This window comes from Jaculus jaculus, chromosome 12, assembly GCF_020740685.1.
Source record: "Jaculus jaculus isolate mJacJac1 chromosome 12, mJacJac1.mat.Y.cur, whole genome shotgun sequence".
NCBI classification, from domain to species: Eukaryota; Metazoa; Chordata; class Mammalia; order Rodentia; family Dipodidae; genus Jaculus; species Jaculus jaculus.
In genome coordinates this window covers 80,461,995-80,475,623 of record NC_059113.1, presented here as the reverse complement: position 1 = coordinate 80,475,623, position 13,629 = coordinate 80,461,995, and positions in this window count along the sequence as shown.

The following is a 13,629-nucleotide window of genomic DNA, read 5'->3' as shown; positions in this document are numbered from 1 at the left end:
TGTACAATAGCTCTTAATTTTCATGAAGTTCCAGTTGTTGACTGTTAGTCTAATTCTGGAGTCTAATATAGAAAGGCTTTACCTATACCTTGTCTTGGAGTCTTCTTTCTACCTTTCTTCTTGTTGATTTAGAGTTTCAGATCTCATACTGATGTCCTGAATGCATTTTGAGTCCACTTTAGTAGAAGGTGTGTCGGGAGCCATTTTGGCTGGACTTGTATCCATAGCTCTGGGCTTCTGGCAGCAAGACATTAGCAAAACTATCGCAGCCTACATGTAAGCAAGATTATGTCAATTCAGTGTGGGGAAGCCTTCTGGTAGCAAGACCTCAGCACCTACTTGTAAACAAGATTATGTATATTCAGCCATTTGACTGGTCTTTTGTACTGAGAAGTGATTGAAGTGCAAAAACTCTGTAACAGGAAGGGTTTTTTGATAGAAACTTGTGAAGCTCATAAAATCTTTGTCCATGAAAAAACTGTTTGTAAAAAGATATAAAAGGGAATGCTGTGAAATAAACCATGTCTTCAGTGCTGGCTTGAGGCCTTGCTTCAGCCCTGGACTGGGGTCCATGCTTTCAGTCTTTCTTCTGTCTTTCCTTAATCCTCACTCCCCATAAGGCTAGAACCCTTTCAGCTGGCAGGCTCTGGCAAAGGTGAAAAAAAGAGAGTTCAAATTCAGTCTTCAACATGTAGCTATCCAGTTTTTCCAGCACCATTTGCTGAAGATGCTATCTTTATTTACTTTTTGTTTTTCCAATTTTACAGGTGGAGTTCTAGCTTTCTGGTTTTAGTTTGCTTTACTTCTACCTAGATATGAATTTAAGAGTTAGAAGCTTTGGCCCATATACAAAAGAGAACATCACTTAATATAATGTTGGGCATTTTATTTGATTTTCCTTAAATATTTATAATTCATCTTTTTGTGGCTGAATACATTTTATTGTGTTTTACCTCATTTACTTATCCATTTATGTGTTTTTATCATCTAGACTAGATGAATATACATACATACATACATACATACACAGACATATATACACATATATGAATGTTAAACTTATTTTCTGAATTTTTGAAGTCTTTAGGCATAACAAATAGGATTAAACATAGAATCTTTAAGATTCCAAAGTACATTCTTTAACTCATTAGAAAAGCACATAGTTCCTTTAGTATATTTTTTATTAAGAATATACTTTGTTTGAATATATGATGTGTTTGTACCAACTATTTGCTCCTACCTGCTGCCATTATGCTGGGAGCTCTTGTCAGTGGGGTTGTTGGTATTCCCCCTGGGATTGTTGGTTATGCCTTGTGGGAGCAGCAGTCAGGTATTAGGGGAAGGCATGACTCTCAACCTGTGACTCTTACAATCTTTCTACCCCTGTTCTGCAAAATCCCCTGAGACCTGGTGTGTGTGTTTTAATTCTACTTGAGTGATAAACTCTTAGGAGCCTCTGAATTTCTGCTTTGAAATGTGTTGAGTATCCTCAGCATCTGTCTCCTTCACCCTGGTGCTCTCAGGCTCGCTATGGAAGAAGCCCTCTTTTTCTTCTTCCTAGTTCCTCTGTGGTTTCACCTGGGCCTTGGCCGAATTGCAAGAAACAGTATATTTCCTCAGGTCTTGTTGCCTTCTGAAAAGGAGAAACGGATTCTCCAATGCAGAGTTAAGTAACCATAGGTTAGATGAAATAAGCATTGTTAATTTATTGAGAGTATGATGTATATAGCCCCTCTTTTAGCCAAAGATTAGTGGTCACTTTGCACTGAAGAATATAATCTTTGTCTCCATGATGCCAGATTTCCCAATTCCACACATCACTTCCTTTCCACTGACTGGATCTCTAGCCAATCAGAAAGCCATTGGTTACCCACAAAGGCTGTGTGTCACCATTGTACTGGTGTGTACTTCTTGTTATGATTTACAAAGACAAATCTACTCTTATGTAGATGCACATACCAACAGACTATAGAATAGTGGTGTGATGGAGTAGAAAAGGAAACTCAAGTCCCACCACTATTCGATGCAGAGATTTTATAGAGCCAACACCTTCCATGCTCACTAAATTTCTCTGCTGTAATAAAGCTTAGCAACCTAAAAATAAAGACTTCTTATGGCTTAACAAATATGGATGTGCTACAAAAACAAATTCTGCTATAAAACATCTCTGTATGTTCCAATCTTATGAAGTATGATAGCACAGAATATGTGGAGAAATGTAGCACACTGAATTCTGTTTTTTGTATATTTTTTTCAAGAGCATATAATTATTGACTCATACCTGCAAGAACAGATAACATAAAAATGAATGAGATGTGTATATCATTATACAGAACTGTCTCTTGCACCTTGTGTTATTCTTTAGTAAAATGGTAAAGAAAACCCCTAATGTACTTTTACCACTACTGCCAGGAAGGTCAAGTTCTGAAGGAATGTCTGCCATCAGCTTTGCAATATGAAACTCATAATGCAATCTTAATGTTACTCCCAATTTTCATGTTAACCTTGCCTTAACATCTAAGTTTGTTATTTATTGTTCCCACATTGTCAAAGTGACTGACATTACATAAGCTTTCTTTATCTTTTGCTAAAAATAAAAAAGTGGATTTAAATATATAAAACGAGCTCTTAGGGAAAAAGGTAATTTTATAAAAGTTGTCTCAAGCCTTTCAGTATCTCCTAACTCATATGTGAAATGAGCTTTGATATATCCTTCAACAGTTCATTATGAGACTCTAATGAAATAATTTATTAAAACAACAAGCCTAGGGGTTTACCCAGAGTATTTCTGTCTTCCAATATAATTTCTACCAACCAGTTTATCCTTGAATTTTATTTAAATACATGAGGTTGGCCTTTTCAAATCAGACTTTAAATATCTCAGTGGTGCATAGTTGTAATAGAAATATCATACCCATTTTGCATTTAAAATTTCAAAGTAAATTTATATACATAATACACTCATTAAATATTTAAAAATAAGCAATTTTTGCAAAGAGGGATGTTAACAAGTTTTTGCTACATCACTTCCATAACGTGTAAATGAATGAATATATTAGTAAGTTAAAACTAAATTAAGATTTATAATTTATAAATATTGTTCTGTTTTAAGTATAAAATGGCATGTAGTAGACTTTTACCCACTTACTTTCCTTGTACCCTGTTGGTCTTAAGTATACATTATTTGCACTTGATATTAATGCATTGTTGTAGTCTGATTTATATATCTATACTCATGAATCTTTTTGAGAAAGGGTCTTATGAACTATGCTTATAATTTCTTAGCCAACACAACTGAGATATTTCCACATATAATGTGTGTACCAATCCTCATGCATACTGATAGTGATATCTGTATTTAGTGATTATAAAATTTCTTTTTTAATAAGTAAAAACTTTGCATGGGCACATAATGTGTTGGTATCATCATTTTCCTCCTCCATACACACAATCCATGGAAGGCCTACCTAGCATTTACCAGAGGGCTGTGGGCTATGAGTTGTGAGAGCAGAAGTCAGATATGGGAGGAGGCAATACTTCTTGATATTCCATCCTACCCTACAATCTTTCTGTCCCCTCTTCTGAACAATTCCATGAGCCTGGATGACTGTGTTTTAACTGTACTTTAGTGTTGAGCTCTTAGCAGATTGTGGATTTCTACATTGGTATATTGTATGTAACATCAGTGTCTATCTCCATTACCCTGGTGCAGATTGTCAGACTTGCTATGAAAGTAGCACTTTTGGTCATCTCATCAGTTCCACTGTGGTATAACCTGAGCCCTGTAATAATCACGATATCTTCAGTAAATCATTAAAGTGTTTTTAAATCATTTATCATCGTGTCATTTTCTTTTACTTAATTATTATTTATGGAATACTTTTTATAAGTTTCTCAGACCATCCTCTATCTTCCTATTTTCAATTACTATTAGAAATTGATGTTAATATGCCTTGTATTATATGGTATAATTTTTCTCATGTGTTCATATAAAAATAACATATTGATTGAAACAGTCTCAATATGGAAATTTGAAATATGATAGATATATTTGATGATATAAGTGTCTTCTCACCAAAAATCCATGTACAGCAATAATTGGTATTTTGTTAGTCATAAAATAGTTAATGAATGCAGAAAACATAAGTAAGGGAAAGCCATGCATGACAAAACATAAAACCCATTTTCATATCTTTTTTTAAATTCTTTTTTTATTTTTGTTTATTTACTTGAGAGAGACAGGGAGGGACAGAAAGAGGCAGATAAGGAGAGGGAGAAAGAATGGGCTCGCCAGGGCCTCCAGCCACTGCAAACGAACTCCAGACACATGCGTCCCCTTGTGCATCTGGCTAACGTGGGTGCTGGGGAGTTGAGCCTCGAACCGGGATCCTTAGGCTTCACAGGCAAGCGCTTAACCTCTAAGCCATCTCTCCAGCCCATTTTCATATCTTGATTTGAAAAGGTATAACTTGTATGTAGAAAAGAAATTAAGGCCTACTATGAAAGTTTTCATAATGAGCTGTTGCTTAATGTATGAAGGTTCTGCACAAATTTACATGAATGATGTCATTACACATAAATTAACTATTCTTGCCATGCTAAGCACACATTTGTTTTAATATACTAAGATTTTAAAATAAACTTTTTCTTATAATGTTAAATAACACATCTGAAAAATAACATCCGAATTTCCTATTGGCAGTGCTTCACTATGAAAGTGAGACTGTTATTACATGGACATAGTTTGTTCAGCATTTTTGGCCAATAATAAGCTTTTATCATTGAGCACAGCCCCATGTTATTCCTGGTAATTCACGTTATTTTGAACACTCATATCTATCTGCTATTTATATACCTACTCTAGCATTCTGGGGATGGTCTTTGCCTAGCACATATTTTTTTGAGCTTTCACTATTTCATTGGGTATTTTAATTATATTCTTTTAAACAGCATAGATATTAGACTTTAAAAATAATATGAGTGTTTCTATACTTTATTTGTTTAGGGGCTAAGTTTTAACACATTTGTGTCACTATATATGAAAACTATGAGCCATACATGTCTATTAAATCTTGAACTACTACTGGTCTTAATTCATGTTTGAACTATGTGTATGAAATATAAAATATTCTCTAGGGCTGGAGAGATGGCTTAGTGGCTAAGGCATTTGTCTGCAAAGCTGAAGGACCCAAGTTCAATTTGCCAATACTCATGTAGGCCAGATGTACAAGGTGCCACATAGGTCTGAAATTTGTTTCCAGGGGCTGGAATTCTTGGTTTGCACATTCTCTCTCTCCTTCTCTCTCATACACTATCTCTCAAAAATAAATGAAATTAAAAAACATAAGTAAGATAAGTCTTCTTTAAAAATATTCTCTAGGGCTGGAGAGGTGGCTTAGCATTTAAGTGCTTGCCTGTGAAGCCTAAGCATCCCGGTTTGAGGTTTGATTCCCCAAGGCCCACATTAGCCAGATGCACAAGGGGGCACATGCATCTGGAGTTCATTTGCAGTGGCTAGAAGCCTGGGCATGTCGATTCTTTCTCTCTCTCTCTATCTGCCTCTTTCTCTCTCTGTATGTCACTCTCAAATAAATAAATAAATAAAAATAACAAAAAATAAATAAAAATATTCCCTAGATATTAATGCTTAACCCAAAGTAGTATATATCATTAAACATTTTACATCAATTACAAGTTGAGAAAATAATATTTAACATGCATGTTTAAAATAAATTACCATAGCTAGTGGGACCATTTTATTTCCTAATATACATAAGTAAAATTTAAAACCAAATTACGTGAATGTACGTGGGATGGCTCAATGGGTAAGAGTAATTACAGCTTGATCCGAGCACCCATTTAAAATGTTATGCATGGTCACACATTCCTGTTACCCCAGTACTGAGGTGGGTAAAAACAATTGTATCTCTGAGGATTCCTGCTTAGTTAGGCCAACACCAAAATGGGAAGCTCCAAGTTCAGTGAGAAACTATGTCTCAGGAGAATCAAGAAAAACAGCTGACATCTCCTCATACATATGCACAGGACACAGGTAGCTATCTGCACAAGAGTTCACACACAGACACACACACACACACACACACACACAGTACAACACAACTATACACATATCCTCAAAATTACATCTGTGGCTCAGATTATTACAGGGATTTTTGGCCCTTTGTATTTAGGAAAATTGTTATAAATACATATTTGTTATAAATATACAACTAATTTTAGTTTAATATTTTTTAAAAACAATCCCTGTCTTTCTGTGGTGGTTTGAGTGGATAACCCTCAACAGATTCTGGAGATTTATTAAAACTTTAGTTTAGATCTGTAGCTGCTTGGGTGTAGGAGGTGTCACTTTGGGCTGAGCCTGAGGTCCAGTCCTGAAGTAGATCTGAATTCCAAGATAAGATATGCAGAGTGTTAAAGTTCTTCCATTATGAAATTCATCAAGTGTGTTTGCTTATGGTGATAGGTGGTTTTCCTCTCTCTGCTTGGTACTGTTGAAAGGAACAGCTTCTTCGGCTATTATGGTACTACCTCTGGATCTGTAAGCTTCAGTCAGTTCCCTTCCCACAACTAGTTCCTGGGTTGGAAGTTCATCCCAGGGACCTTAAGCTGTCTAATACAGAATTGGTCCAGAGAGTAGGAGAGAGTTCCTAAGATGAATCTGACTATGTAGATTTGGGTCTTTTGGACCTTGCATGATGGAGGAGTGGGAAACTTGGTGTTTGCAAGTAAAGATGCCTTCTGGTGCAGTAAGCCAAGTATTATGGACTATTCTGCGGAGAGTTTGAAAATGCTAAGTGCAAAGAGAATTGTATTTTGAAGGTTTGTTTATGAAATTTCTAAGGGGGAGGAAAGTCTGGAGAAAATTATTTTGAAACTGGCCTATTGGCATAAGGGCTGGCTGCACTATGCTGCCCAGGCCCAGAGAGTTTGATCAAAGTGGAAGTTGTAATGGGGTAATTTGTTTGGCTAAAGACATTGGATATAGGAGATATAAGATTTACAGTTAGAGAAATTAAAACATGTTTAAAATGTATAAGCACAGGGACTGGTTTTAGGTTATTGAAGCAGCTAATCTCAAACACATTAGAAATACTATGGATGATGGCCCAACTGCTGTTTTACATTAAAAGAATGGAGAGGGTGCCAGAGGGAAGACTGAATGATAGAAAATCCAAATACCTTTATAAGGAGTTGACTTAAAGGAAGTAACTTGTTCAGACATCACTGAATTATTTCCTCCCTGAATGAAGAGCATAGCTGTGTTCTGCACACCTAGTATTGGTTTTGGAAGCCTGAAAAATGCATGGAGTCAGACATGAAGTGCACACACAATTCCAGGAGCTGATGTGGAGATGTGACATATAAGCAGGGAATGAGGAGCCTGAGGAAGAGGCTGATGAAACCATTGGAAGATGGACTGTGGTTTGTAGTGGAGACTGAATGACATTCCGTGTATACCAGAACTGTGTAAGAGCTACCATGAAGCTCACCATTGGGATAGGGTGGAAGTTTTCCCTTGCTCTTCAGCCAAGCTGAAGGAGCAGAAATGAAAAATCCAAATACTCCGCCCTGGTCACTGGTTATGCAATCAGATTTCAACTGCAGATGTTCGATGTTTGCTTGATGGTTATTAAGTTTTCATTGTTCCAGTGTCTCTTTAATATGCCTATCTGCCTTTATATGTTGAAATAATATAATTTGTTTTAATTTTACAGGACTTACTATTAAGAGATAATCTTAAATCTCAGATGAGACTTAATACTTGGAACTATCTTTAGTTGGTAAAGACTCTGGGAACCTTCAAATTTGGGCTTAAAATAATTTATAATGTGAGTTATGAATCTATTGGGCATCAGGGGCATAATGTGGTGGTTTGAATGGACGTTCCCCCACTAGATTTGAGTTTTATTAAAGCTTGTAATTTAGATATGCAGCTTCCTGGCTGGAGGATGTATCACTGTGGTTGGATCCTAGGGTCCAACCCTCAGATGGATATGAATTCCAACCTAAGATATACAAAGTGTTTCAGTTATGACATTATGGAGTTCCTAAATGTGCTTGCTTATGGTGTTTGATTTTCTTTCTCTCTCTGTTTGGTCTTGTTGTAATGGCATGCTAGGGGTCCAGGAAAGTCCTTGAACTTCAAACCCTAGGTTTATGTGTACATTTAAGTAAGGAATTTAATAAAATAATACTGAGAAGAATTATTTTATTATATTATTATATTTATTTAGGGAAGTATAGAATCAAAGGAAAAGATAATGAATATACCCACATGGCTTGTTACCCCATGGGGTAGACCTGGAAAAACCATAGAGGGGACAAACAAAAATACAATGTATACAATGTATACAAATGTCATGTAGAGAAAGAGCCCATGTGGAAAGTAAGGACTAAGGGGCTCTCCTGGCCTGAGCCAAGGTGACACCAGAATCTGGAGGTTCCCAAGTGGTCAGGCAGCTCAGAGAGGGCTTGCCCTCTCCTTGCAAAAGTATTTATAATCTTGTGGTTGTGAGTCCTATCTTCCAGTTCAGATGAAACTAGTGAGGGGTGATTGGTCTGGGCTAGAGGCTGTTTCAGACAGAGGCTAACCAGGACATCAAGTTCTGGGGTTGAAGTTGACCAACCACAATATTAGGATTAGTAAAGGGGACCTCTGCCCCAAGAGGGGCACAGGTGGTTTGTAGAAAAACAGATTTCCTTTAGGGAAGAGATAAGAATCCACATCCTTATTTGATCTCTAGCAAGTGGAGACTGCAAGGATAGGCCCAAAGACATTCCTGTTTCACACTTTCAAGGGCCCAGTTATCCTAACTGCCTAAAAGAGCTACTTGACTTCCTCTACTGTGAAAAGGGCCAACTTCTGCTGTTATGAATTTCCAATGGATCTGTAAGCTTCAGTAAATTCCCATCTTTTTATAACTTGTACCTCGTTTGAAATTTATCTTAGTGACCTGATGCTGTCTAATATCTCTTTATTTGTATATTAAGTTTGCAATACTTTTATTTATTTGAGAGATAGAGAGAGACAGGTACAGAGAGTGGGCAATCCAGGGTATCCAGCCACTGCAAATTAACTCCAGATGCATGTGGCACCTTGTACATCTGGCTCCTGTGGGTATAGAGGAATGAAACCCGAGTCCTTAGGCTACAAAGGCAAGCATCGTAACTGCTAAGCCTCTCTCCAGCCCGTAAATTAAGTTCTTTATGATATTACTCAATGCACACCTTTAGATTATCAGACATGACAGTTTCTATTGATTGTTGTTTTTTGGTTGAATATGTACATATAAAACTTTGTCTAGTTTACGCTACCTCTAAATGATACTGTTTCATGCATAGTGGGCTGTCCTTGTGTAAGACACTGTGCTCCTCCTCTACCTATGCTGCTTCATCTTACTTTATGCACATAAATGCTATAAGAAACTGCTTTATCATTTGAATATTTTAAAATAAGGAACAAGCTTTCTTGTTGATCTAGTTATCACATTTTATATTCATTTTTTAAATTTTTCTTTTTTATTTTAAGTTTTTATTAGCATTTTCCATGATTATTAAAAAAAAAATCCCATGGTAATTCTCTCCCTCCCCACACCCCACACTTTCCCCTTTGAAATTCCATTCTCCATCATATTACCTCCCCATCACAATCATTGTACTTACATATATACAATATCAACCTATTAAGTACCCTCCTCCCTTCCTTTCTCTTCCCTTTATGTCTCCTTTTTAACTTACTGGCCTCTGCTACTAAGTATTTTCATTCTCACGCAGAAGCCCAGTCATCTGTAGCTAGTATCCACATATGAGAGAGATTATGTGTCACTTGGCATTCTGGGTCTGGGTTACCTCACTTAGTATAATACTTTCCAAGTCCATCCATTTTTCTGCAAGTTTCATAACTTCATTTTTCTTTACTGCTGAGTAGAACTCCATTGTATAAATGTGCCACATCTTCATTATACACACATCTGTTGAGGGACATCTAGGCTGGTTCCATTTCCCAGCTATTATAAATTGAGCAGCAATAAACATGGTTGAGAATGTACTTCTAAGGAAATGAGATGAATCCTTTGGATATATGCCTAGGAGTGCTATAGCTGGGTCATATGGTAGATCAATCTTTAGCTGTTTTAGGAACCTCCACACTGGTTTCCACAATGGCTGGACCAGATTGCATTCCCACCAGCAGTGTAGAAGATTTCCGATTTTTCCACATCCCTCCCAACATTTATGATCATTTGTATTCCTGATGGTGGCCAATCTGACAGGAGTGAGATGGTATCTCAATGTAGTTTTAATCTGCACTTCCCTGATGGCTAGTGATGTAGAACATTTTTTTAGATGCTTATATGCCATTCGTATTTCTTCCTTTGAGAATGCTCTATTTAGCTCCATAGCCCATTTTTTTGATTGGCTTGTTTGGTTCCTTATTATTTAACATTTTGAGTTCTTTGTATATCCTAAATATTAATCCTCTATCAGATATATAGCTGGCAAAGATTTTTTCCCATTCTGTAGGTTGCCTCTTTGCTTTTTTCACTGTGTCCTTTGCAGAGCAAAATCTTTGTAATTTCATGAGGTCCCAGTGATTAATCTGTGGTTTTATTGCCTGAGCAATTGGGGTTGTATTCAGAAAGTCTTTGCCAAGACCAACATGTTGAAGGGTTTCCCCTAATTTTCCTCTAGCAGTTTTAGAGTTTCGGGTCTGAGGTTAAGGTCTTTAATCCATTTGGACTTAATTCTTGTGCATGTTGAGAGAGAAGAATCTATTTTCATCCTTCTGCAGATATATATCCAGTTTTCCCAACACCATTTGCTGAAGAGGCTATCTCTTCTCCAATGAGTGTTTTTAGCATTTTTATCAAATATCAGGTGGCTATAGCTACTTGGGCTTACATCTGGGTCCTCTATTTGGTTCCACAGATCTACATGTCTGTTTTTGTGCCAGTACCACACTGTTTTTGTTACTATGGCTCTGTACTATAGGTTAAAATCAGGTATGGTGATACCACCAGCCTTCTTTTTGTTGCTCAGTAATATTTTAGATATTCAAGGTTTTTTGTGATTCCAAATGAATTTTTGGATTGTTTTTTTCTATTTCCATGAAGAAAGCTTTTGGAATTTTGATAGGGATTGCATTAAATGTGTAGATTGCTTTAGGTAAGATTGCCATTTTCATAATATTGATTCTTCCAATCCAGGAACAGGGGATGTTTTTTTCACTTTCTAGTGTCTTCTGCAATTTCTCGCTTGAGTGTTTTAAAGTTCTCATTGTACAGATACTTTACTTCCTTGGTTAGGTTTATTCTAAGGTATTTTATTTTTTTTTGATGCAATTGTGAATGGGAGTGATTCTCTGATTTCATCCTCTGTGTGTTTGTTGTTAGCATATATGAAGGCTACTGATTTCTGTGTATTTATTTTGTATCCTGCTACATTGCTGTAGGTTTTGATCAGCTCTAACAGTTTGCTAGTAGAGTTTTCAGGGTGCTTTATGTATAGAATCATGTCATCTGCAAATAATGATAACTTGATCTCTTCCTTTCCAATTTGTATCCCTTTTATGTGTGTCTCTTGCCTTATTGGTATGGCTAAGACTTCCAGAACTATATTAAATAGAAGTGGGGACAGTGGACACCCTTGTCTTGTTCCTGATTTTAGTGGAAAAGCTTCCAGTTTTTCCCCTTTTAGTAATATGTTGGCTGTAGGCTTGTCGTAAATACCTTTTATTATATTGAGATATGTTCCTTCTATTCCCAGTCTCTGTAGGACTGTTATCATGAAGGGATGTTGGATTTTGTCAAATGCTTTCTCTGCATCCAATGAGATGATCAAGTGATTTTTGTCCTTCAACCCATTTATATAATGTATTACATTTATAGATTTGCGTATATTGAACCATCCCTGCATCTCTGGGATAAAGCCTACTTGGTCAGGGTGAATGATCTTTTTGATATACTCTTGTATTCTGTTTGCCAATATTTTATTGAGAATTTTTGCATCTATGTTCATGAGGGAGGGAGACTGGTCTGTAATTTTCTTTTTTTGTTCTATCTTTGCCCGGTTTTGGTATCAGGGTGATGCTGGCCTCATAGAAGGAGTTTGGTAGAATTCCTTCTTTTACTATTTCCTGGAAAAGCTTAAGAAGCAATGGTGTTAGCTCTCCTTAAAGGTCAGGTAAAATTCAGCAGTGAATCCATCTGGGCCTGGGCTTTTTTTAGTTGGGAGATTATTGATAACTGTTCGGATCTCCATGTTTGTTATAGGTCTATTTAGGTGATTAACCTCATTTTGATTGAATTTAGGTAGGTCATATAAATCAAGGAAATCATCCATTTCTTTCAGATTTTCATACTTTGTGGAGTATATGCTTTTATAGTATGTCCCTATGATTTATGAATTTCTCTGGAATCTGTTGTGATGTTACCTTGTTCATCTCTGATTTTATTAAATTGTGTTTCTTCTCTCTTTCTTTTGGTCAGATTTGCTAAGGGTATATCAATCTTGTTTATCCTTTCAAAGAACCAACTCTTTGTTTCATTAATTCTTTGGATTGTTCTTTTTGTTTCTATTTCATTAATTTCTGCCCTAATCTTTATTATTTCTTCCCGTCTACTGATTTTTGGTTTGCCTTGTTCTTCTTTTGCCAAGGCTTTAAGGTGAAGCATTAGGTCGTTTACCTGTGACCTTTCTAATTTCTTAATATAGGCATTTAAGGCTATAAATTTACCACTTAGAACTGCCTTCATTGTGTCCCAGAGATTTTGATATGTTGTGTTCTCATTATCATTTGACTCTATGAATTTTTTGATTTCCTTCTTGATTTCTTCATTCACCCATTCATCATTTAGTAGTGTATTGTTTAGTTTCCATGATTTTGTGTATGCTCTATAGCATTTCTTGCTACTGATTTGTAGTTTAATTCCATTGTGGTCAGATAGAATGCAAGGAATTATTTCAATTTTCCTGAATTTGTTAAGATTTGCTTTGTGTCCTAATATATGGTCTATTTTGGAGAATGTTCCATGTGCTGCTGAAAAGAATGTATATTCTGCAGCCTTTGGATGAAATGTCCTGTATATATCTGTTAGGTCCATTCCTTCTATTACCTCATTACTCCAGATGCTTCTCTGTTTATTTTTTCCCGGAATGATCTGTCAATTGATGAGAGTGGGTTGTTAAAGTCACCCACTACCACTGTGTTTGGTGTTATCTGTGACCTTAGTTCTAACAGTGTTTGTTTGATGAATTTGGGATCCCCCATGTTAGGTGCATATATGTTTAGGATTGTAATGTCCTCCTGTTTGAGTATGCCCTTAATCAATACAAAGTGACCTTCCTTAACTTTCTTGACTAACGTTGGACTGAAGTCTACCTTGTCAGATATTAGGATAGCAACCCCTGCTTTTTGTCTAGGCCCATTTGCTTGAAACACCATCTTCCAACCTTTCACCCTAAGATAATGTCTATCCTTTGTAGAAAGGTGAGTTTCTTGGATACAACAAATTGTAGGATCCTGCTTTTTAACTCAGTCTGCGAACCTATGTCTTTGTGTAGGGGCATTGAGGCCGTTGATATTAAGAACTATTATTAAAAGATGTGTAT